Genomic DNA, 6049 nt, shown 5'->3' on the forward strand with positions numbered 1-6049 from the left:
ATGTACCTTTACATTATATATCTTCTAATTTGTGTGAGCATGGTTGACTTCGATTTATTTGACTTCTTTTTGAGCTGTGTAACTTTGATCACATTCTTTGATCTTTGTCTTCATCAAAAACATGTATTTTACATGTCCTCTTATATCATCCTCTGAATTCTTCTGGAAATCAGAGCGAGTTCATCCTCATCCTCAGATAGAGGATACTCTGAGCTTTCCTTTTTTATGACATCTTAAGTCTTCTTGGAGGATGTAATTTCTATTTGGCTGGATTTTAGAGCTATCATTTTTCCCTTTTTGCTTGGTTTGTCTGCCAGCAACAATGTATCATGAGCTCTTAGAGTTCCAACCAGATCTTCAAATTTCATGTTAGCCAAGTCTCTTGCTTCTGTGATGGCAGTCACCATTGGCCTCCATTCTTTTGGTAAACTCCTTAGAATTTTTCTTATCCTCTCTGGAACAGAGTATACCTTTCTAAGAGATCTCAAGTTGTTTAGTATGATTGTTAACCTTGAGAACATTTCATCAATTGTTTCCTCCTCCTTCATTTCAAATAATTCGAAATCTCCTATCCCATGTCAATCATCGCTTCTTTTACATGACTTGATCCTTCATGATAGATCTTCAGAGTGTCCCATATTTCCTTAGCGTTTTTTCATTCTTCAACTCTATCATTTTCTTCCATGCTCAAATCACACGTTAGAAGTAAATGAGATTTAGAGTTTATGAGTACGTTAGCATTTTCATCACTCGTCCATTGTGCTTGAGGTTTCTCGTAGGAGGTGGCATTTGTGTTGTTGGTTCTGATGACGTGATCCCCATTTTCAACCATATACCACATGTAGTTATCTTGTGATATGAGAAATAGTCTTATCTTACTTTTCCAATGGTAGTAATTTGTGCCATCAAAATAGGGAGGTTTGTTGAATGATCCTCCTTCAGGAATATACTTAGCTTTTGATATTTTTTCTTTTGATCTTCTTCTCTTACAAGGTTAAATGTATTTTTCTAGAGAACCTTACTCTGATGCCAAATTTTGTTGCTAAAATATCACTAGAATGGGGGCTGAATAGGGATTTTGTTGTTTAAAAAGGTTTCTCATGTGTTTTGAAATGTTATCCTCTCTGAGAGGATGCGAACCCGAGGATGGTAATTTAATCCTTTAAATTTGAGCTGAGTAAACAAAAGAGAAAACATAGAGAATGACACACACAACTTTTATATTGGTTCACCCAATGAAGGCTACATCCAGTCCTCACACACTAGTGAGATTTTACTAATGATCATACTGATTAACCTCTCACAGAGATTGATTATACTTTGTGTATTCTTTAGCCTCACCAAGCTTACAATCTTGTTTCTTATAAGTTTCAACTATTTCTAAGTGTAACTCACGTGGAAATTACAAAGTGATATGAGTATGATTGTTTCTCTTTGTTGAAACCCTTTCTAAAAAGATATTTCAAAGATCTAATGTATGATTATAGAAACTATAAAGAGAGGATGGAAATTGCCCTTGATAGCTTTAAGTTACTTGACCTTTTTATGCAATGTTGTTGTGTGTTTATGATGAAGAGCATACTTCCTTTTATAAAGACTTTGAAGTGCCCTTTCCAAGTGACAAATACTTTATGACTGTTGGGGACTTCAATAAAAAAAATCCAATGTCTTTCCTTATATTTACAAAATTTCCATCCAGCTGTCCTTGGACTGGTTCAGTCCATCCTCTTGCACGAGGTTCAGAATTCCTAGGAACTTGAACATGTGTTGTCCTTTTCTTTTTCCTTTCTTTAAGACATGTAAGAGCTACATGTTTTTCTTGTTAGCTACTGCCTTTTTGTAGGTTGATGATGGGTCATTTTTAGCATGTGAGAGAGATATGTTGGGTTGCTTTCAAAGATGTTGACCATAGACCCATCCTAGTATAATCCGTCCTCGTACCTATTCTTTTGCCTTCTGACTTCTTTATTTCAAATGCTTTATTTATTCATTCTTTCATACTGTTTTGCCTTTTCTTAATGAATAAAAAATATTTGTTTCGATGAGGATGAGTCTTCTGTAGTTTTGAAGTTTCATCCTCTTACGAGCACTATAAGAAAACATTTGTATACCTACGGAAAAATTACCCACGGATGTTAGTTCGTGAGTAAAATAGTTTTTTTCTACGGAAAAACCTTGTCTATTGTTTAAAAAATAATTTGTTTTTTTTTATTAATTTCAACGATTTTTCCGTAGGTAACATTAAAAAAGTCTGCGGGTAAAGAAAAAAAAAGTGCAACCCACTAAAATTTTGCGAGATTTATTCGTGTTATTTTTACTATACACTACATTTTACAGCGCTTGTGTTTAAATTGCTGTAAAAGCTATGGGAGAGCGCTTCAATTTACATCGCTTTTACAAAAAGCGCTTAAAAGGGTTGTGTAGATAATTTATTTATTTTTAGAAAATTTGTGTTGAGTTTTATAAAAAAAAAGGTTTATGTGAAAACCCAAAATCTGTTCATTCTCAACACCAAAAAGAATTCATTCATTCAAAATTACAACCCTAAGCCCTTTTTTTTCTTCTTCCAACCTCCTCCAGATTGCAACTTCCTCCGTCGACTCCGACTACTCTGGATGCCACCTTGTCGATCGTTCTCTCTCAAGGGTAAGTTATATTCCTTTTATATCGTTCTCAAACTTCATCTGGTCCCGGGTCTCTTCCAGTGCTCAAAAAAGTCGTTCGGTTCAGTGAGTTCTGCCTGGTCCCGTTCAGTGAGTTTCGCGGTCGCCCTCACTGAAGGAAAAGACTGACCCATTTGGTGGCTTTAGCGGTCTCCCTCACTGAAAGAAAAGACTGGTCCATTCGGTGGTTTTCGCGGTCGCCCTCACTGAACTTACTTGAATCTGAACTACGATTCATATCGAGTCTTACCGAAATCTAAACAAACCACCGCCGCTCAGAGCTCTTTGGCCGCCACTTCAACGTCTCACTTATAGGTTCTCTCGTTCTCTCTCGTTCTGTAGTTCGCTCTCTCTCTCTCTCTCTCATTTTCTCTCTCTCTTGTTCGTCCTCTCTCGTTTTCTCTCTGTTTCACTCTCGTTCATTGTCGTTGTCTCATTTCCTTTCTCTAATTTGTTCTATTTTCATGATTATTTGTTGTGTAAATGAATGTTTATTAATTGATTTGCAAACCTAACTCGTTCTCTCATTTTATTTTTACACAACCCGTTGAAATCCCTAACATCTCATTTCACAGGTAAGAGCTTGAAAATCCCTAACTCTGTTAGTTTAATCTATTAGTGGTAATTAATGAATTGTAATGAATTTGTGTTTGGTTTGCAACTCTGCTGATTACTTGGGGAAATACAGATGTTAGTGAAGCTGAAAGCAATGAATTTGGGAGTTTTGAGGAACTATTTGAAGATTTTTGTTGAGAATTTGCCTTTTGATGTTGATAGTGAGAAATTGGCCTTGCTTTTTGAACAGGTTGGGACTGTAGAAGTTGCTGAGGTAAATTCTTATGTTTTGGTTTTCAATTTCAAATATTATGTAATTGTGTTAGTGCTACATAATATCTTATACTTATGGTAGAAAGTGTTTAAATGTGGCTCTTGTGTTGTGATTTCAGGTAATTTATAATAGGGATACTGACCGGAGTCATGGATTCGAATTTGCAACCATGAGTACAATGGAAGAAGTTGAGAAGGTTGTGAACAAGTACAGTAGCTTTGTAAGTTTTCCTTTTATCTTTTCTAATGTGTGACTGATTCAGCACTGCGAAGGGTTGTGAGTTGTGATGTTATCAAATATGTTGATGCGGGAAACATCTCTCATAAAATGGAGAAAAAAATAGAGGATGCTACCTGCAATGTGTGTTACAAAACATGAGAATTATGAATCGATGCACACTATGAAGAGGAAGCTAAACATATCAATCATATAGTTTTAACGTTTTCTTCCATTTAGAGTTGTAGACTACATTAGTAAATCAGCTTGTGTAAATATCCTTGCGAACCTTGTCAACGTTTACTTTTCAGTGTGTTTGAACCTTCAAAACTTTTTTTTTTTTTAATATCATTTATCGTTTTAAGAAGTATGCCATTTACATTTATATTGTAGTATTGCACAGCTTGTAGCTGCATCCAAATTGACGTTCTGAGGTTGGTCTCTATACATTGTCGTATTTGTTCCAACAATGCTATGCCCTCATCATAGTACAATGCTGCAAGATTTTAATGGTGGCCAGAAGTTGGTAAAAATGCTTATGGTGGTTTTTGCTTCGTGACATTTGATGATTTGAATACCTGTTTGCTACCATGTATACTTATTTTTGTAACCATATCTACTTATGTCTTAAATTGCAACCTCCGTACAATATTTTTTCAGATTTTGATGGAGAGAGCGCTGGTAGTGACGCAGAATACCTGAACGGCAAGGCAACTTCTAGAGGGGGAAAATCTTCTATGAATCTCAAATCAGCAGCATCTTCATTTAGGTAATCTTTAGCTTTTAATTTGTACATTAATCTCATGAATATGGCTGCAACACTCTGTTCTCTATCTTTTTTTTCTTCTAAAAGGTGGTATGAAACTAAAAAGAACCCAAAAGGTTGTATGAAACTAAAAAGAACCCAAAAGAAAGGCAACAAGGGAAACAAAAGGTAAGTAACACCAACAAAGATCAATAAAACTGTGATTTGCTGAGGTTCGTGTATTTATATTACTTGATGAGAGTCTACGTTGGTAACTTGTCATGGGATGTCGACATTTCTCGCTTGGAAGAATTTTCAATGAACATGGTAAGGTTGAGAGTGTTTGGGTAGTCTATGACAAAGAGATCGGTCGATCACTATGGTTTTGGCTTTGTTACAATGTCTAGTGAGAATGATATGAATGAAACCATCAGTGCTCTTGACGGTCAGGTGAGGCAGAAGTTATTTCTTACTTAATCGTTTATAACATAACATGTATCGGTAAATAAATGTGCTTAACGGAAGCACCAAGGTTTCTTGAGGCTAATTAATGTTATTGAGACAATGTTGTGAAGAGACTTATGATAAGTTTGGAATCATTACGAGGATTACATGTGTGATTAATTTTTTCATATTGCAGAGCTTGAACGGGAGGGCACTTAGAGTGCATGTTGTTGAGGAAAGGCCCAGACGCAACACTTTCTGAGTCCAAGAAATTTTCACTTTTAAAGTGAGTGTTGGCTGATTTATTTTTTTCTTCTTAATGGTTGAGGTTACAATTTCATTTTTTTTATTTTCAGATGTTCCTTTTTGGCAAATGGTTTCATATTAGAATTGTATATTTTGATGTTATTAATTTATGTCCACATGAAAATTATTAAGCTATGATTCCAATTTTAAAGGAAATCTCTCCAAATATCGTGTTACTTGAGTAATGTTACTTGTGAATTTTCCGTGGGTAAGTATGTTTTTTTACCCACGGAAACTCTATGAGTAACGTTGCCCACGGAGAATCAGTGAGTCATACTATCTAAAGACATTCCTTAAGTAATTGTATCCCACTGCTTTGATGTAGCTAAATATCACTAGAAGGGGGGTTGAATAGGGATTTTGCTGTAAAAAATAATTTTCAAGTGTTTTTAAAACTATCCTCTCGCTGAGGATGGAAAGTCCGAGGATGGGTTTTTCAAACCTTCAGTTTTGAGTTGAGCAAAAGAGTGAGAGAGAAATATGAGAGAGACATGCACAATTTTATACTGGTTCACCCAAAGATGGCTACGTCCAGTCCTCACACCCTTGTGAGATTTTACTAAAGTTCAAAACAGATAAAATTCACACTGAGGATGATTACACAATGTGTATTCTTTAGCTTCACCAAGCTTACAATCAATTTTCAAATATTTCCAAGTGTATCTCACTTGGAAATTGCAAAGTAATATGAGAGTGTTGATTCTAAATACTTTCTCAAAGGATTCACAAAGATATAGTGTAGGATTGAAGAAAGTAGGTAGTGAGGATGGGTGTTGCTCTTTATAGCTTTAAGATGCTTGATCTTTTTATGCAATTGTGTTGTGTGTCGTATGATGAAGATCTTGT

General features: G+C 35.4%; 1 pseudogene; it reads left to right on the plus strand.

Annotated features, from left to right (window-relative positions):
* Window positions 1–3351: 3351 nt before the first annotated feature.
* LOC101505442 (28 kDa ribonucleoprotein, chloroplastic-like) lies at window positions 3352–5363 on the plus strand (annotated as a pseudogene).
* The last annotated feature ends 686 nt before the right edge of the window (window positions 5364–6049 follow it).

Source organism: Cicer arietinum, chromosome 4, assembly GCF_000331145.2.
Source record: "Cicer arietinum cultivar CDC Frontier isolate Library 1 chromosome 4, Cicar.CDCFrontier_v2.0, whole genome shotgun sequence".
Lineage (NCBI taxonomy): Eukaryota > Viridiplantae > Streptophyta > Magnoliopsida > Fabales > Fabaceae > Cicer > Cicer arietinum.